The 20,509-nt window shown below is 41.3% G+C and overlaps 1 protein-coding gene and 1 long non-coding RNA gene across 4 annotated transcripts in view; one reads left to right on the forward strand and one right to left on the reverse strand.

The window, feature by feature from the left end:
* Positions 1 to 20,509, reverse strand: part of KCNN2 (potassium calcium-activated channel subfamily N member 2) — a 364,774-nt gene that overhangs the window by 23,744 nt on the left and 320,521 nt on the right. The gene's annotated exons all lie outside the window — the stretch shown is intronic.
* Positions 1 to 20,509, forward strand: part of LOC140695376 (uncharacterized) — a 35,251-nt gene that overhangs the window by 11,573 nt on the left and 3,169 nt on the right. The gene's annotated exons all lie outside the window — the stretch shown is intronic.

Below are 20,509 nucleotides of genomic sequence, written 5' to 3' on the forward strand. Positions count from 1 at the left end.
AGAGTAGAGCTGCCAAAGGCAGTTTAATTCAATCCCCCAAATTTACTAAGTAGCTTCTATAACCTGCTCTATTTACAACTCACTATTGTAAATAAAACTGAGGTTCCACCTAAGCAATCTGAAAGACATCAGTAATTGCTTCGACTTTAAAAAGAATCTGAAAGAGAAACTGTAAAATATGAAAATTGCTTTTTTCTCACTTGGTGTGAGCTGATTAATGCACATTTATCTTTGAATCCTGCTCCGGCAGTGCTCACATCACATCCTGCCCTGCTGCGCAATGATGTACCCAGCTTGTGGGACAACATGCAGTCCCCCGATCTCCCTCCTCACTCTTGCACCGGAAGGAGCCATGCTGTTCCCTTTGCTACTTCTACTTCCTTAATGGGCCAACTCCTAGTCATCCTTCAAAGTCAATTCAAGCGGGAGCCTCGTCTGTCTACTCTTTTCCCAGCCCCTCCCTGGGGCTCCCCAGTATCCTGTGTACTCCTCCATCACAGGACTATACTGTATCTGTCTACCTGGACGTCCTGCTCTAGCCATCGTCCTTGAAGATGGAAAACGTATCTTTGATTACACACTCCACACCCAGAACTGAAGCTTAGAATTTACTGCCTCACCAGTTACACACACAGTTTCTGAGTCAAAAAGAGGGACGGGGATGTAGTTTATCCTGATCATTCTTTGAGGTATCAAGTTTTTCTAATGAGGAGGATTTCTATACCAGAAACAGATATCCTATAATGTTTTGCTCTAGTGAGCACTGTTAAGCAGTAACTCTGGCCCAGGTGGGGCACGGTGATCCCCCAAGCATACTATCATGAGTCCACACAAGTTGTCACCCTAGAGGAATTTGCCCTGGACATACGCTCTGTGCAGTCATGGGAGACAGTGGCCCTCCTCTGGGGTCCATGGCAGTCACACCCCAACTCTCTCTGGTCACTAGAGGCATTCCTTACTCTGCTATTAAGGACCACCATTTCTTCCCAGCTCTCAGATACCACTGGGGATGGTTCTCCTTCCCTTTCTTGCTTTGCAAAGCATTCTCCTAATCCCCCGCCTTTCAACTCGGCTACCTGTCCGTGTAGCCAGAGCCATGGAAGCGGGGAGGGTGCCCAGCGACCTGAGCCCCAGGATTGCTCCCATATACAACCTACACGGGGCCACTGCATCCCCTGAACCTTTTTTTTTTTCTTTTCGTTCTTTATCTCATGCCAAGTTTATCAAGTATAAGCTTTCCTCTGCAGTATCGTTCTTCAGACAGCAAAGACAGTGGACCCTACCTCTGTCTTTGGATACAGAAAGTCTCATGCTTACCACTTTTATACCTTTTTTTTTCTTCCAAAGAAGAGAGAAGCTAAGAAATGGTATTCCCTGCTACTTTGGTGTAGGGAAAGAGAAACCTCTGGCTGGAATGAGTGGAACCCCAGAGCCAAGGAGTCAGGGCGTCGTCGTATCTTCTGAAAGGAAAGGGAAGGGCAGTTGCAGGGGCACCAGTCCTGGCTGAGAAGCATCCTGCCAGGCTCTGCTGCTGGGAGAGCAGAAACTCTGCCATTCTGCCCCAGGGAACTGCCACCAGGACCTAGACGTGGAGTCCACTCTTCCCAGGATGTCCTGGTGGGAGGTTGTCATTGCCAAAGGGACTTGAAGATGTACTCCTAGCTTTTCAGGAAGACAGGGGAGTGCAATTCCCCTGGGAAACTCTTGTTAAATCACATGGACACAGGAGTAGGGTGATGCCCTCCAGGGTACACTTCTGGCTCTGGATTGACTTGGGGAGACTGCTAAGCCTGTGTGATGAGGCTTCTGTGGGAGAACGCGGCTTTTATTTTAAACCAGACCCTTAGAAGTACGCTTTGGATTATATCGTATTCATGATATTGAGGCTCTCTACAAACAGTCCTCATCAAGCAGTTGCCTGAAACAGAATACATTACCCTGGCATGAAAGTGGGCTGTACAAAAGAGGGGAGGCAGAAGTCTCAGGTCCTTTCAATTTTCAATTGTGAGATAACGTTCTTTCTCAACAAAGTATGATTTACACAGAGATCTGATACATTTAAGAGCTGACAGCCTTAATTTCGCTGATGCACATGAAATATCTGTTAAGCCCACGATGTGTTCAGCACTTCACTTGCATTTTCTCATTTGATGTTATGTTTTAAGCCACAGATATTTTGGGCTGAATCAGCTAGTATCTTTCACCCTCTCTATATCAAGTGTCCTCAATCACTATCCACTTGAAAAGTGTGATCATGTCTGAGTGATCCTTCAAGTCACTGCTGCATTATGAGTGACCAGAACACATCCGCTAGGCACGTGCTGTTCCTTTGGTAGAGCAACTACAAAGACGAGTCTGAGATTTCGTACCACAAACAAAGGTCTTTAAGGCACACTTTCATCACTGGTGCCCACAAGGCAATCTCCTCAGCTGTGGCAAGAGTGTCAAAGTCTTTCTAATCTGTTCTTCCTGAAAGCACTCTAGATTTGGTTTTCAATGTTTGGAGCAGTAAATGACGTTGAAAGTTACAATGGAAAGCATCTATGGAACATGGAGGCAGGCTAACTCTTCTTTAATTGTTTATCATTAATAAACACACAAGTTTTAAATATAAAAATTTCTCCCATCCTCATTTGATTCTCTGCCAAATACTCTCAAGTATTGCACCGTTATATCATCCAGTCAGTGCTTGTTATATGCTGTGTCCAGTATATTCTGTCAGACACGGTACTCCCGTACTGAAGGGCCTAATTAGGAATAAGTATTTTTCCATGAGTTGGTATTTCAGGGCTTGGGCTTCAATGGTAAATTACCTTTTTCACTTATTAAATAATGAACCTGCCTGGAAAATAGCTCAGAATGAAAATATAGCATTTTATACTAATGCTTATGTTACACTCCGACATACTTAGTTGTAAACAGTCAAGAAGAGGCAGGAAATTAGGGGCATATTAGCTACTATGAGAATAATCAAGATTTCTTTCTCAGCAACTCAGAAATAAACATTAGACTTATTAACAGGACGATATTATCACTTAGAACACTTCCAGGTTTTGAATTATGCCAGATTCACACCACTGTGAATGATAAATACATACATTTAAGTAGTTTAAAAATTTTAAAACATTCCTTACAGTCTATGCTTATTTCACAAACTTCCTCAGACAATTCCATCCTTCTCCACAAGGACAACTATTCTGGGAAAGACATGAAGAAGTGACTCATGTGGCAAACTTCAAATGCTAATCAATATGAATCTTGTTTAATTAAAAACCTATTAAATAAGATTAAAATGAGCGCAAGCAATGCCTGATGATCTCAAGCTTTTAAAATAAGGACCTGAGGGTTTGGAGAGAGGACTTACTGAACTGTTTTACAGCACTGCATGCTTCAGAGGCTTAAAGGTTATGAGATCAGCTTTAACATTTTAAAAGAAGTAAAATGTCCCTTTTCTTAGTTTCCTTTCATTTCTTCATTCATTCCTGACTGGGGTCTACCATGTTTCTTAAATCACAAATATGATAGCTTTCCATAATATTTGTTTCAATTCAGCAGGGCTGTCTTTCCAAGTGAATTACTTAGTTCTGCTCTCTGAAAGAGGCAGCCTCTGCCCACCACGCCTCCCTCCCTCTCAGCACCTTCCATAAGCACCAGGAGCTCCGGCCGTAGTGCCGGCTGGCAGTTACGCCATCATCCCCTTTCCCAGCTCTTTCTCTGCAGGTCTGTTTCCCTTCTGCCTAAAAATACCCTCCCACACCTTCCCAGCCCTGATGTGTACATTAAGAATCTGCTCAGAGCCCTCCTTTGTCCTTGTCAGCGTGGCACTCCAGGCGGCACTGACCACAGGTCCTTCCTCTGTATCCCGGAGCCTCTCGTGGACACGTGGCTCATGCCATCAGCCAATGCTGGCGTGGGTCATAAGACGTATAATGTATACTTTGCTCATCAAACTTGCCCCTTACTCGTGGTTTTATCTTCTCTTAGAAGAATGCAGCAGGGAATCGGTGTTTATTGTATTAATCAGTATGACAGTGTGAAATATTTTTCCTCTAACTGACTTGCTCTTGGCCACATGCTAGGCCCTCAGGATCACAAATATAAAGACAGAGAAAGGGGATAGAAATGAGTCTTGCCCATCGATCAACATGAATCAGATTTGTCACATTAAGTTCCAAGATCTGCAACTTATACAAGTTATTTTTACACTTGTAAATAGTAATTCAAAAATGTAGATTAAGAGCTGACAAGCTATGTTCATTAATCCTTTTCTATTAAACACACTGTTAATATTATGAATGGCAAAACTATCTCAGCTCTCAACTCTGATCTCAAATGTCAGCCTTAGTTATATAGTGAAAAGTATTATGGAGATTTAAATGCATGTGATCAGTCTACCATCAATTCTCTCTCCTGGATCCATCATTCTCTTCTAAAATACCACTAAAATTATAGTAAGGCAATAAAAAAAAAAACGTATAAACCCACAAGAACAAAAAGAAAGGAAAAGAGAAATCAGAGAATGGAAAATAACATATTTTTATACAAACAAAAGTGCATGGGGAATTCTGCTTCAAGCCAAGATGGGACAACAAAGAACTGGATTTACGCTCCTTCCTGAAACAACTACAAAACCAGACAAAATATTTGAAATGGTAGTTAACGATATACAGATCACCTAGTAACAAAGAACAGTGATTCCTGAGAAATGGTAAACAGCCAAAGTGAGTCATACAGTTGCCCCAGTTTAATGCCTGAACAGAGTCTCTAGAATGTAGCTAAGGGATGGAAATCAGCAGAGCCCATAGGTCTCCCCAGGTTGAAGACAGAGCTGGGAATACAGACAGGCCATAGTCTACAGGGCCAAAAACAGAGAGGAGAGACTGCACAGACAGAGATCCAGACATCTGTATAAAGAGGTCTCCTTGAATATTCAGCTGAGTACGAATTAGTGCAAGTAAAACTTTAAGGCTGGAGAAGTGAAAATGCCACACGTAAAGTGGCACAGCATCACCTGAAGGCAGACCTGACACAATGCCAGGTGAAGAGAAGACTGATAGTTTAGTTATAGTACAGCTACGTGTACAGTGCTGTAAACCCTCAAAAAACCCACCAAAACAATAATACATCAAAGAGTAGTAACTGATAACCCAATAAAGGATGTAAGATAGAATAAAAAAAGATAAGCAATCCAAAATGAGGCAGAGATGGAAACAAGGAACAAAGAACAGATGGGACAAACAGAAAACTGCCAGAGGACACATCCTACCCCCGATTCCGATATCACCAGCTAATACACTTATTATGAAAAAACTTTCTTCCCCTGACCCTAGCCTTATGTATATGACATGTCTCACTACATGCATTTCAACAGCAAGCATTCCTCCCCAGACATAAGAAATATGTCTGACAACAGAGTTACTTTGATAGAGTAAATAATAGAGGTTTAAACCCTCTTATTTTTAGAACTGCAGGAATTGAACCTACCCCGAAGAATTCAAAATTCTTCGTGCTACCACACTACACCATATTCTATAGTAAGGTCAGCTAAATAAGCTATCGGGACAGATTTACTCAAGCATATCTGTAACCACATTAAATATAAATGGTGTAAGTGCCCCCAGTTACAAGATCCAGATTATCAGAGAACCCATGGGAGGGTCGCTGTTTGGAGAAACCAGGCGTCATGCGCTGAGTGGGTAAGGTCCCAAGTCGAAAACAGGACAAATGATGACGTCGAAGTGTGTGGAGTAACAGATGCCCTGCCTGGTGCTGCCGGGTAGCTTCAGGAGACAGAGGCCTGCTCTCTGAGGAAAGGCTAGAGGATCTGATGCAGGGCCCAGCTAAGGTCCGGAAAGATGTTTGAGGCTGAAAACATGAGGATTAAATTCAAGTTTCCAAGCTGAACAACAACATTCCTAGTTTCCTTTCTTCACTCTCTCTTTCTGACCCTATTTTAGAACTCACTAATACAGAGAAAGAATATTTCTCTCTGGAGAAACAGAAGAGTTTCAGTGAAAAGACATTCATGCACTAACAGCAAGGATTTTCTAATGAAAAATGCAGCTTTCCACTTACCCCCCCTATAGTGAACTCCAGCAGACAGTAAGCTCCTGTCCCCACACAGAGCCTCCAATTCCCACTCTTGAACATGAAAGAATAGCAAATGATCAGCACACATTTGAAGTATGCTTTCTATAAAAAAGATACAGACAAAAAAAAAAAAGGATGGGAAAAGAAAGAAAAGGAGGGAAGGGAGTTGGGAGGAAACAAAAAAACCTCAAGAAAATGTAGAGTAATGTGTAGGACTCCTGAACTTTCTAAGTTATACCATGAAAGAGCTAAAGGAAACATGACATCCATAAAAAGGAACAGGATGCTACCAAGAAGTGCAACTAAAGGATAAAAAAGAGGAACTTAAAAACAACTTAAGACTATGAGAACACTCACAATATGATTACAATATAAACTGGCAGAAATCTCCCAGAAAGTAGAACAGAAAAACAGAAAGGGAACAAAAAAGATATATTTGCAGAGAACACAGAGGGTCTAACAACTATCCCAAAGAAGAACACAGAAGTAGAAAGAAAGAAAAGAGAACATTCTTCTATGTCTTTGGTTTTCCAGGAAGCCTGGAAGGTCGGCATTGCTAAAGGAAAGTTCTACTGAGCATTTGCATACAGAAAAACAAAAGGGGGGACCACTGGAAATTTTTAAATACTAGGAGTAAAGAGAAGATCTTTAAAAGTTTCAGAGAGGGAAAGTAGATCACAGCTAAACAATAAATGGTTGTTGCCTCTAACACTTATTCTCACTTCTGTGTCCTTATGAGGTGCGGGGAGGGGAGGCAGTCTATTTCTCCCAGATTTGTGGAGGGGAGGAATGGAGAATCTGGGAGGAGGAACAGAACAGGAGTAGTTCCAGCCCCTTCTCTGCTCTGCCTGCCCACGAGGAGGCCTTCTTCGGTTCTCTAGGTGGTAAGCTGACCTGGGCAGGGTTGATCCCCCCAGGGGATGAAGGTACACCTATGACTCCATCTACTTCAGTGGTCAGTCATCAGAACGCCAGGTCAGTGGTGGTGTGCAGCTCTGCTACATGCCGGTGACGAAGCTGGCGTGTTGACATCTGCCAGCTGATGACCCAGAGGAGCGAGAGGAGCACGATAAATTGTCTTCCTCCAAACCCAGATATGTGCAGGTAGTTCTGACTTCAAGTAAAAGCAAATAAAGGTAAGTGACTCAGTTAACTAAAACATACACACACACAAAGAAGCCCAAGGAAGGCACATATTTAAGTCCAAAGGAGAAAAGTGCTGAGTGCTAGACGGGTCACAAAGGAGGGGTGACATGTATCTCTTATTTGTCACTGATCCACATCGGAGGCGCCCGCCTGTAGCGGCACATTACAATCGCCTAGGAAGCATGAAAAATACCCACGCAAAAGCCCCATCCACAACCGAAGAACCTCCCCACGTGGTTTTAATGTCAAGGCTGAGAGCTATCTGTTAGCTTCATTTCAGAAGCTTCTCATTCAATACCATGGTGAGAATCTGTATTTATAAAGAAGCTTCCGGAGGCACTGGGAACATGCAGATGAATAAAAAAGTAGTAAGCATTCATGAGAAGCTTACAATGTAGTAAGGGAGAAAACTGATTGCAAGGAATAATAGGGTAACAGGCAAGTTAGAGTAAATGTGAATATGAGAGGTAAAGACAGCTCAAGAAAAAAATGTATATAACAGATTAGAAGTACTGACATGAGTGTCTAATAATATAACACTGACACCTAAAATTACATGTTAAATTCAAATAAAATGTAACATCTAGTAGGCCCAAGCCCTTTAGTAAAAATCTCTCTGAGTAAGGGTGCTCTAAAGTGAAAGCAGTGTAATGCTATGTGTGAAACTTCCCTTAAATAATTTAAAGACAGTCCCTCCTGGCCAGATAATTTGAAATGCCCCCAAATCCATGTGACTTTCCTCATCTTCTCCTGATACTCCTACTTTTCCCCATCACTGAGTCATGAAAACACAGACATGGCTTTAGGACTTTGGGGATCCCAGTACAGACTTCCTTCACTACCTGCAAGGATCGGGAGAAAAGCAGCAGACAGGCAGGGTGGTGCTGCCTGGAAAGCCCAACTTTTCTTTAGGCATGAGCCAGCTTCAGTTTTTATTCAGTGCATACGTCTTAACTAACTCTAGACACCAGAGTGAGCTTTCTACTTTGGTTTTTATTTTACTCCTTTAACCTTGCACTTTGGAATTTTCCCCTCTTCTGTTTATTTAGAAAGGTAAAAAAAATCTAAACACTTCCCTCTCTCCCCTTCCTTCTCCTCTTTTCTTCATTTTCCTTCCTCCATGCCGTGTGTGTGTGTGTGTGTTTCTGTGAAATGTCCAATTTCTTTTGCTTACTGTGGCTGATAAGAATTTCACTGACAGTATGGACATAGAAGATTGGCCTTTGGGCAGAGACCATAGTTGGGTATGTTCTGTCTAAGAGCATAAGCTTTTAAGAAATAAAGCTCAGTGTCCCTCAAGAAAAAGAAACGGGTAACAGAACACAGAGGGATTTTCAAACTTGAAGAATTAATATTCACCATGTTTCCCTGAAAAGATGACAAAAACGTTTTGTTGTCTGACTCTATTATTCGTTTCCACATTTTCATTTATGGTAGAATAAGTGAGTTCAGAGATGACTTATCTGTCAATAGGTTAACAGTCTTGGGCTTCCTACCTCGATAAATAATTGTCAAACAATTATGTATCTTACAAACTTATAGGAACATAGTGGTATCACATGAACATGCCCTAAACAGACCTGAAAAGGCTTACCAGCATTCAGGTCTCTTTGATAAAGGGGCTTGCTGAAATACGCAAGCTCTACGAGAGAACTTCGAGGCCAGAGAGTCATAGCAGTAAGTCTGGTTTCTATAAGCGAAGACGGAGAAAGACCCCGGGATATAAGGCCCACCATGAGAGATTTCCCTGAACGGAGAATTCCATTTAAGCAGCGGTTCTCCATTCCAATGGACCTAATGCTCTTTTTTAAGATCTTGAATTATAATCCAGGTAATACAAGTTATCTATACACATGATTTATAAAGTAAAAAGCAATATAATATCCTAACTGTAATACAAAGATGTAAGACAGAAGTAGTTTACAATAAGTCATATATTTCAATATCTAAATACTCAGGCAAGGCTAACCTAGAAGACTTAAGAAGCAGTCAGTTGTTTGCACCTATCTGGAAAAGCACTTGAATGCAGTTCAGTCTGATGAACACGTGTGGTTTTGGCAATTCAAATGCCACAGGGGCACAGTCATGGCTAATGTGATCTTCTGAATGTGAAAAACCTTTGGTCAAATTCCAGATAAAACCAATGACAACTTTCCCTCAATTCACAAACTAATGACATTATTTTAAAATTAAGTGCATGCTACAACTGAGTTATAATATTGAATGTTTATGTTTAAAATGAAGACATCTCTAAACTAAGAAAACTATAAATAGGTTTTAGGAACACGACGTGTTCAGCAGGTCAGCCCAAGGTCAAGTGGGATCAGTTCACTGTTGGGTGGGTATGTTTCATGCAAACAGAATACAGAGCATCCCTGGCTCCACCCAGCGACAGTGAGCAAACAAACAAGCAAGCAAACAAACAATCCAGTCTTCTCCAAAATGGCCCCAGGGACACCGCCACCCACAGTGAGAACCACTGGTCCAGAGTTTCAGGGCACCTGGGACTCTGCAACAGCTACCGGAAAATCTGGGGCTGCCTTCATTCCAACACATCCAGAGAGCAATGAAACTAGCAAACCATGGAATTTGGCACAAATGACATTCGCAGTGCCTGGCTACTCCCCAGGCAATCAAAGAAATGCCAAGTTCCAGAACAATATTACAATCATTGCTTGCATTTCTGACAAAGTCTCCCTTCCCTCGTTTCTTTGTTAACTTCCCAGCCAGGAGTTATTTTCATTTTTCTGGGGACAGTCCCCAGTCCTTCAGCCCCTGCAATGTGCCAAGCACACGGTACACACTGTGAGCACCTCTAAGGGGAAGGTGGACACCTTGGAGACTGAGAAGGAGCCACGCTTGGTCAGGCCCAAGATTTCCTTACCAAAAAGGCAACTTTCAAACATTCCTCTACCAAAAAAACCTTAATACAGTTCATGTCTGACACATGCCAGGCTCTGCTGATGGCAAACAGAGCACGTCTACGCTGGCCTGGCGGGCTGTGGTTCTAGAAGCCCCCACCGTGATCTCCCACTGGAGTGACAGCCTGCACCCAGAATCACTTCCCTTCTGGGAGGCTGGGAAGAGCAGCAGGGCGGACAGTCACTAGGTGGCAGTGCCACACCAGTTTATCCCCACGGCTGCCTGGCTGAGTTTGGGCCGACCAGTGCCAGAGTCAGGGTTATGAGGCGACTTTGCTGGGAAATGCCTTCAAGTGAAAGCCCCTCTCCCGGGCATCCTGGCGGCATGGGTTGTTCAATTAAAAAAAAAACAAAAACGGCTGTCACAAGTGATATACACACGGCCTGGCCACTCCTACATCTGGGAGCCCTCAGTTACTACCAGGTATCTTAGGGGCATCACTTGTGGTGAGAGAGTGTGTATGTGTGTGTCTGGACATGGATTCCATCCTAGATCCAATCTAATGAGCTCTGAAGTAGCAGCATATCTTCACATTTCACCCTTCTGAGATTGTCTACATCAAACACCAGACTACACCTCTTAAATGTGCAAGAAGAAAAAAAAACTCCCTGTGAATTGTTCTAACCAGGCCATGTCGGAACTGAACCAGCATCTGAGGATACAGACGTCAAGGTCTGGTTTACTCACTCTGAGATCAAGTCCAGGAAGGGCTGCTCTGTATTCAGAGGTACTGACCACCACACCCCCACTTGGCTGCCTTAACCAAAGTAGCTGAGTTTTAACAAGTCTGAGCCTCCCTTTCCTCCAGCATGAGACCCACACCACGCACCTCCCGGGTTGCTGTAAGCACTAAGATCATGAAGTACTTACCAGATGCTCCTCGATCAGCACATCAAGACTGACTCCGTGTTCTGCTTGACCAAACCTGCTTGTGGAAAAGCAGGCACAAAGAAAACTCGCTGCCTTTGCAAGTGTACCTTCCTGCACGCAGGTGAGGTGGCAAACACTGGGGCTTCCCCCAGCACAGGCAGCTTTTGGTTTTGCCCTCTTCCAGTCTCCCCCACGTTCTGTTGTCGCTGTCAGTGAGCACAGTGACTAGTACCGCTGAGATGGCAAAGAAGAGGAATGGAGAAAGGAGGAAGGGGAGGAAGCGGTAAGTCAGGAGGTGAGGGGAGGTTAGTCCATAAAACAAGGAGAGTAAGACAGAGGGATGTTCAGCAACAAGCAGTCTGAATGAGAAAAAAGAAAAAGAAAACTCTTGAACCTTTCTATGTCATCCTGTTCTCCTACTCCTCAGGTGCCCGTCCTCTCACCTACACTAATAATTCCACCCTCTGGGGGAAAGGGGGAGGAGGAAGGTACATTTTTGTGTCTAGTATCTGTCATGCGTCCCTGAGGGATTTTTGACTTCTGTGTAGGCTCTCCGTCAACTGGAAAAGAATCTACCCCAGTGACCCCAATCAACCCAGCTCTGAGAGGCCACATCAGCAGTACGCAATTATGAACTGACTCTAAAGCTTTAGTTTTCAAAATATAGCAAGTGAAAATTCCTACTTAGAACACAGGACAATAAGAAGTTCTAGCCTCCAGTACTTCACCGTCCCAGGCTATGCTTGTAGGGAAGAAGAACATTCCCAAATGTGGTTTTATTCCACAGAGAAACAGGAGAAGCAGAGAGTCAGAAAACTGAGCCACCAAACCAAGACAAGAGCAGAGGGAGCTCTCTGGGACACTGACCTGAAGATGACTCCAGCGAAGCTGAGGAGAAGGACAGTATATTTTCTAAGAAGGGCATCTGCAAGGTTTTCCAGTTAAAATTTCCCACTTCAATTCTAAAAATTTGTCTTTGAGTGCCTGCTAACTGCATGCACCTTGCTTGACTGCGCATGATCAGCTAAAATATAGACCTTAACCCCCAAAGCATCACGAACTGAATTAAAACTCAGGTCTAGGTTCATAAAGGAGGAACACGTGTGGGGAACAGACCTTCTTCAAACCCAATCCACTGTCACCAAAGACCTATCAATCCTCCACTAAGTGAAGCCCTCGGAGGTCTGCAGTGAAAACGGTATGTCTTGTTAGGCCTAGAGAAAATGTTTTTATAGAAGCATAAATTAAAAGAGGAAAGAGATGAAGGGAATAGAAAAAGAGGGGTAAAGCAAAAGAGGCTGAAAGTGAGAAAAGAAATGGTGGAAGTTATTTTGAGTACAATGCTGGGGAAATGTAAATAAATGACTGGAGAAAAAAGACTACATAAACCATGAAAACTCACAAACATTAGACTCAAGTCAGTCTACGACTCACTTACACAAGTTAAGAATCAGCCTCATTTTCTAACATCACGCATAAACAGATCTCAGTCTTCACTATTTTCTACTATTGTTTCCAATTACTCCAGAAAAAGAAAAATTAGAAAAAACTCAAAAGTTGTTCATTTTCCTTCAATTTTTAGTACTTTCAGAATTTAAAATGGTAGTCAAAACCACTCCTAGCTGAATGTGTATCGCCTGCAGAAGCAAACATGGGGAGAGTGTGCACTTAGGAAAGCAAGCTACACCGACTACACTGGAGATGATCGTTGATGCCACATGTGACAGACTTCCCCCCAGGGAATCGCAATTCAGCTTGCGAAATCAGTGAGATTTTTTCACACAGAGAATTTGGGAATCAATAAAAAGGAATACTGCAAATGGAAACCTGGGTGGAAAATGACCTCTGCACTTGGGCTGTTTGCAAGTAACCAGAAGCCATCGAGGATCAGGATCACGACACTCCAACCAAACCAGGAGCTTAAGCCTAGCTATGCAACGCTTGTCAGTCATTTCTTCATCTCTTCAGTACAACGACCATGGCAATGATGTGATCTCCTTAAAATCTACTCCTGTTAAACTGTACTAACGAAATGTGAACCTACCGAGCCAGAAACATTCCCTTCTGTGAAAATGACAAAACTGGGTTTAGAGCAGCCAATGTAACAGCTAGATCTAAAAACACACAGTCCTCCGTGTGTTGAACTGAGATGATGAAGGGCTAGCTATGCAGGCAGAAGTCAATCCGTGCACACTGGCCTTCTCCTTCACCTTACTAAACCAGTTTAAGACTTACTATGTGGATAGCTTGGTAAACCACAGAGTGCCCCAGTGGATAAAGTATCTGCATGGGTTCAGCACAGGCTGTAAGGCAGCTTACAGGAAAGATCTAACCTGAAAACAGACAAATTAGAATGGGAACTATGAACTTCATTGCTGCCCTGTTTAAAAAAAACTTTCCATAAATTTCTGAAAACATTCAGTATCTATGCTGTCCAATTCAGTGGCCACTACTGAGCACCTGAAAGGTGGCTACTACAAACGAGGAATTGAGTTTTTAATCTTACTTCATTTTAAACAATTTAAAATTAAAATTAAATGTCCATGTGGGATGACTGGCCACTATACTGGACAATGAGGACAAAAGGGCCATGCTGTGGCATGGGAGCCACAGAACACACATAATCACACCTTAATAACATAGCTATTTTAATTCAGGCATAATATTCACATTGAACTTTCTATCCACCGAAATGAAATGGGACAAAGACGTATAATACACTCCTGCACTTCCAGGACAGGAAATTACATATACATTTACATGACATTCCATGCTCCACTGTTACTTGTTAACTTATTCTGTTGTTACGCTTCTTGGGTAAAGAAAAGAAGTATTTTAAAGAAAGAAGGTGAATTCTGATTACCTTGTGTGTATTCACTCATGCAGACACGCAGTGCTCCCCTAGTTCGTGGAGCCTGCACCAGGTACTGGGGCCAGCAGGGAGGCAAAGTACCCTAATCCGAAATCCACAGTGAATGAAGGATTACCTTAGTCTGCACAGTCAGGCAAAGCCCCCACTGTTCTTCCTATTGGGTCTCCTTTAGTCAATTTCCGCAATCCTGCCCATACATACTATGGGACATAGCTGGTGCCCAAGGAGGAATTCACAGAAACATGATAGCCAGGTAGGTGCCTTTTAGGTTGACTCACTTCCAAATCAAACAACCTGAACACCCGAGTGTTTCTCTCATTGTCAGTATTCAAACTCTGCTCACTTGGCATCCTACTAAAAAAGTCACAGAAGCAGCCTCCCTTCATATATTTACAAGATTATTTTGACTACTGTTCTGTGGTATGTATACTGATAGCACCTATAGAAAAAAAAAAGTCATGGGAATGGGTGTGTAGATGATCTCTTTTTACTCTGCATCTTTTGGTATCTGTCAAAGTTGTTTCAAAACAGATGTTTCTCTAGTGGGAACGTTTCATTTAGACAGCTACTTAGCTTCCACAGAAACAATTCTGAACCAGTGTGAAGAATAATGCAGCCCACAATGGCTTTCTTTGGCTCCATTTGACTTAATGAATATTTGTTTCTTAACATGTATATTTTCCTTAAGAATAACATTTTCAAACAGGGTAACCACAAATCAAAAGCATACAATAGAGTCACAAAAACCAAAAAGAAACCAAGATAATACAAAAGAAAATTAACAAACCAAAAAAAGGAAAAAGAAAGAAGAACTACCAAATCAACTGGAAAACTAAGTTCAAAATGGCAGTAAATACACATCTATCAATAATTACGATAAATGCCAACAGACTAAATGCTCCAATCAAAGGACATAGAGTGGCAGATTGGATAATAAAACAAGAACCTACAATATGCTGCATACAAGAGACCCACTTTAGGGTAAAGGACACATACAGATTGAAAGTGAGAGGATGGAAAAAGATATTTCATGCAAATGGAAATGACAAGAAAGGAGATGTAGCAATACTGATTTCAGACAAAACAGACATTCAAACAAAGGCCATAAAGAAAGCTATAGAAGGACACTATGTAATGATTAAAGCAGCAATACAAGATGAAGATTTTACACTCATTAACATATATATACTCAATATAGGAGCACCTATAAATATTAACAGATACTAACAAATATGAAACAAATATTAGCAGACGTAAAGAGAGAAATTCATGAGAACACAGTCATAGTAGGGGACTTTAACACCCCATTAACATCACTGGACAGATCTTTCAGACAGAAAATCAATAATGGAGATATTAAATGATACAACAGAACAGTTGGACTCAGTTGATATTTTTAGGACATGACATCCCCCCCAAAACAGAATATACATTCTTTTCAAGTGCACATGGAACATTCTCTGGGATAGATCATATACTCAGTCACAAAAGAAGCCTCAACAAATTTAAGAGGACAGAAATTACTTCAAGCATCTTTTCTGACCACAATGCCGTGAAACTAGAAATCAGCTACAGAAAACCAATGGAGAAAAAACCAACCGTATGGAGATTAAACAAAATGATACTAAAAAACCAATAGGTCAACAATAAAATCAAAGAAATTAAAAAATACTTTGAAACAAATGAGTGAAAACACAACCACACAAAATCTATGAGCTGCAGCAAAATCAGTCCAAAGAGAGACATTCATAGCAATATAGGCCTTCCCAAAAACCAAGAACAATCTCAAGTAAATAACCTAACCTATTACCTAAAAGAATTAAGAAAAAAAGAGCAAACAAAACTTAAAATCAGCAGAAGGAAGGAAATAATAAAGATCAGGGAGGAAATAACTAAAATAGAGATTTTTAAAAAACAATAGAAAGAAAAGCAATCAAATCAAGAGGTGGTTTTTTGAACGAGTAAACAAAATGGACAAACCTCTAGGCAGCCTTACCAAGAAGAAAAGAGAGAAAACACAAACAAAATAAGAAAGGAAAACTGAAAAATTATAACCAATATCACATAAATACAAAAAAACCATAAGAGAATACTATGAACAACTATATGGAAACAAACTGGACAACCTAGAAGAAATGGACAAGTTTCTGGAAACAGTCCACCAAGATTGAACCAAGAAGAAATAGACCACCTGAACAGACCGATCACTAGAAATGAAACTAGAATCAGCAATTAAAAAAAAAAAATCCCTACAAACCAAAGTCCAAGATGAGATTGCTTCTCTGGAGGATTCTACCAGCATACAAAGAAGAACACATACCGATCCTTCTCAAACTCTTCCAAAAGACTGAAAAGGAAGGAGTACTCCCAAACTCATTTTATGAAGCCATCATCACCCTGATACCAAAACTACAAAAAGAAACTACCAAAAAAGAAACCTACAGGCCAATATTGCTAATGAACATAGATACAAAAATCCTCAACAAAATATTAGCAAACAGAGTCTAACAGCACATAAAAAAGATCATACACCATGATCAAGCTGGAGTCATCCCAGGGACACAAGGATGGTTCAACATAATCAAATCAATAAATGTGACACACCACGTCAAGAAAAGAAAGGAGAAAAACCACATGGTCATCTCAATAGACACAGAAAAAGCACTTGATAAAATTCAACACCCATTTATGATTAAAAAAACTCTTACCAAAGTGGGTATAGAGAGAACATACCTCAACATAATAAAAGCTATTCAAGACAAACCCACAGCCAGCATTAATACTGAATGGTGAAAAACCAAAAGCCTTCCCACTAAAATCTGGAACAAGACAAGGATGTCCACTCTCACCATTTCTATTCAACATAGTCTTGGAAGCCCTAGCCACAGCAATCAGGAAAGAAAAAGAAATAAAAGGGATCCAATTGGAAGAGAAGAGGTAAAATTGTCACTGTATGAGGATGACATGATATTATATATAGAAAACTCTAAAAGCTCCACACAAAAATTACTAGAGCTAATAAAAGAATTCAGCAAGGTAACAGGATATAAGGCTAACAAACAAAAATCAGTTGCATTTCTTTACACTAACAATGAATTAGCAGGAGAAGTAAAGAAATAATCGCTTTTAAAATCACATCCAAAACAATAAAATACTTGGGAATAAACCTGACCAAGGAGGTGAAAGACTCATACATGGAGAACTACAAAACACTGATTAAGGAAATTAAAGATGACTTGAAGAAATGGAAAGATATCCTATACTCTTGGGTTGAAAAAGTCAGTATCGTTAAAATGGCCAAACTGTCCAAGGCAATCTATAGATTTAATGCCATCCCTATCAAATTACATTTTCAAAGAACTAGAACAAACAATCCTAAAATTTACATAGAATCACAAAAGATCCAGAATTGCCAAAGCAGCACTGAAGTAAAAGAACAAAGAAGTAAAAGGAGGAATAACCCTCCCAGACTTCAGACAACACTACAGAACTACAGTCACCAAAACAGCATGATGGTATTACCATAAAAAATAGACATATGGATCAATGGAACAGAACAGACAGCCCAGAAATAAACCCACAGACCTACGGTCAATTAATCTTCGACAAAGGAGGAAAGAATTATATGATGGAGAAAAGTGGCGTTGGGAAAACTGGAACAGCCGCATGTAAATCAATGAAGTCACACCATACACAAAAATAAACTCAAAATGGCTTAAAGACTTAGATAATTAAGACAAGACATGATAAAGAAGAAAACAAAGGCAAAACATTATCTGACATAAATCTTAGCAATGTTCTCCTAGGGCAGTCTACCCAAGGCAATAAAAATAAAAGCAAAAATAAACAAATGGGACCTAATTTAAACTTATAAGCTTTTGCACAGCAAACGAAACCATAAGCAAAACAAAACGACAACCTATGTACTGGGAGAAAATATTTGCAAATGATGTGACCAAAAAAGGTTTAATTTCCAGAATATATAAACAGCTCATACAACTTAATAACAAAAAACCAAATAACCCAATCCAAAAATGGGCAGAAGACATAAACAAGCAATTTTCCAATGAAGACATACAAATAGCCAATAAACACATGAAAAAAATGCTCAATATCACTAATCAGAGAAAGGCAAATCAAAACTATAATGAGGTATCACCTCACACCAGTCAGAATGGCCATCATTCAAAAGACCACAAACAGTCAATGCTGGAGAGGGTGTGGAGAAAAGGGAACCTTCCTACATTCCTACCTTGGTGGGAATGTAGTTTGGTGCAGCCATTATGGAAAACAATATGGAGATTCCACAAAAGACTAAAACTAGACTTGTCATATGATCCAGCAATTCCAATCCTGGGCATATATCCAGAGGGATCCTTAATTCTAAAAGATACATGCACCCCCCCGTGTCCATAGCAGCACTGTTTACAATAGGCAAGACATGGAAACAACCTAAATGTCCATCGACAGATGACTGGATAAAGAAGTTGTGGTATATTTATACAATAGAATACTACTCAGCCATAAAAAAGAATAAAGCAATGCCACTTGCAGCAACATGGATGGACCTAGACATCATCATTGTAAGTGAGGTAAGCCAGAAAGAGAAGTAAAAATACCATATGAGATCGCTCATTTATGGAATCTAAAGAAACAAAAAAAGGATATTAAAGAACTCATCTACAAAACAGAAAGACTTGCAGACTTAGTAAACAATCTTATGGTTACTGGGGGAAAGGGTGTGGGAAGGGATAAATTTGGGATTTTGAGATTTGCAAACGTTGGCCACTATATATAAAAATAGATTAAAAAAACAAACTTCTGTATACCACAGGGAAGTATATTCAATACTTGTAATGAAAAAGAATATGAAAACGAATATAAGTATGTATATGCATGCCTGGGACATTGTGCTGTACACCAGAGACTGACACATTGTAAGCAATTATAATTCAATTTAAAAAAAAAAGAAATAACCTTTTCACAAAGTCTCTCCTGATGGAAAGTTGGCTGAACACTTTACACAAGGGTTGCCTTCTAAAATTAAAGAGGAAAATCAGTAATAACTGTCACACCTTTATTTTTCCCTCAGTCAGGAAATGGAGATAAGGTATATGTGGGACATTTTTGTTTCTCTACTAAGGATTTAATGATTTTCAGTTTATACACACACACAAGTGCATTACGAATATAAGGGGTGCTTATCCTGCAATCATTTGGCAGGTGTCACTTCGTGTATTTTCCAGGGCGTATCTTTCAAACCCACAAACCCATTTATACACATAGAAGCGATGTTGCTACTGCATCGAGAATTGTGATCTCCATCATATATAACTCAGGGGCCATCTGAACTTTGAATTGGAGATTGGCTGGCACGGACACATGGTGGCCTCAGAACAGAACAGATGATAAAGCCACATACTGTGCTTGGTGCAGTGTGGGGTGCAAGGAGCAAAAGGATCTTAGGGGCTATTTTGGGGCTGGTGGAGAGAAGCAGCAGGCGTCCTGCAGGTCTGTGTCCTAACCCCTGCCTCCAGGGAGAGACAAGAAAGAAGTTCAGTGTTCAGCACGACAGGTGGGGTGCACGCTGGCCTCTGGGGACACTCAGGCCAGTCAGCAGTGAGACATATAAATAGCACGGCTTCCAATCTGTGCCATCTCTGCAGCAAACTGCTGTCCCTCCTCCATAGCCCTCTCCTCCATCAAGTAGTCTCCAGACACCGTACTGCCTGCCCCAAATCAGGCAAGGGGGAGAGGGGGTTACCTTTCACTAAGCCTCATCCCTACAATCAAGGAGCCAAAACAGAGCCATTTCTTCTCGGCCTGGCCTCTGCTGGCCTCTCCAGTCTTCCTTCTTGCTCGTCTCGCACTTGGATTTGAAGCTCCAGCTGAAGAATCCATTCACAGGGTATACAATGTTCTCACCCCTCCACACATGCTGTCCTTTCCTCTTATACCTTAATCCCCCTTCTAGCCTGGCACCTAGTCCTTCGCATCCCATCTCCAAAGTCATGTCTTAATTCTTATGCCCCTCTTCCTCCTAAGAGTGGGTCAGGCAGCCCCTTCAGTACAGTCTCCTGCACTGCTCTCTCTTACCACCACTGTCCTGACGGGTGCACACTGTTTCTGGTTTAAAGACACACGCCAAGTGGTACTTAGAACCATGGTAGATTCCAAACCATAGATTTTTAGTGAATGAACAAGTGAAAAGCATCCTCATTTAAACCACCATATTGTAGGGCCGAGATGATGGAGGATTCATCAATTACAACAGACACTGTCCCAGCCCCCTTGTCTCCGGACTACCTCCCCACATCCTCCTCCTCTCTGGTCCCTGAGTTATGTTTCTAAAACATACATCTAACTATGCTATTTTGTCTCATAACCTTGGATGGCTCCCCTCTGTTCAAAAAGAAAAGTCCCACCTTCTTAGTGTAGTATCCAAGGCCATTTACAACTTGGTCCAACCACCATCCTTGCCATTTCTTCCCATCACCAGCCACAAGCCAAACTCTGCTGCTCTTGGTCCCTGGCTCCTAATTGTCCTTACCACACTTCTCCATCTTCAACATCTATCCTATCTGAGAAGTGTTCCCTACTTCCTTGAGG

The sequence above is a fragment of the Vicugna pacos genome, chromosome 3 (genome assembly GCF_048564905.1).
Source record: "Vicugna pacos chromosome 3, VicPac4, whole genome shotgun sequence".
In the NCBI taxonomy this organism is placed as follows: Eukaryota; Metazoa; Chordata; class Mammalia; order Artiodactyla; family Camelidae; genus Vicugna; species Vicugna pacos.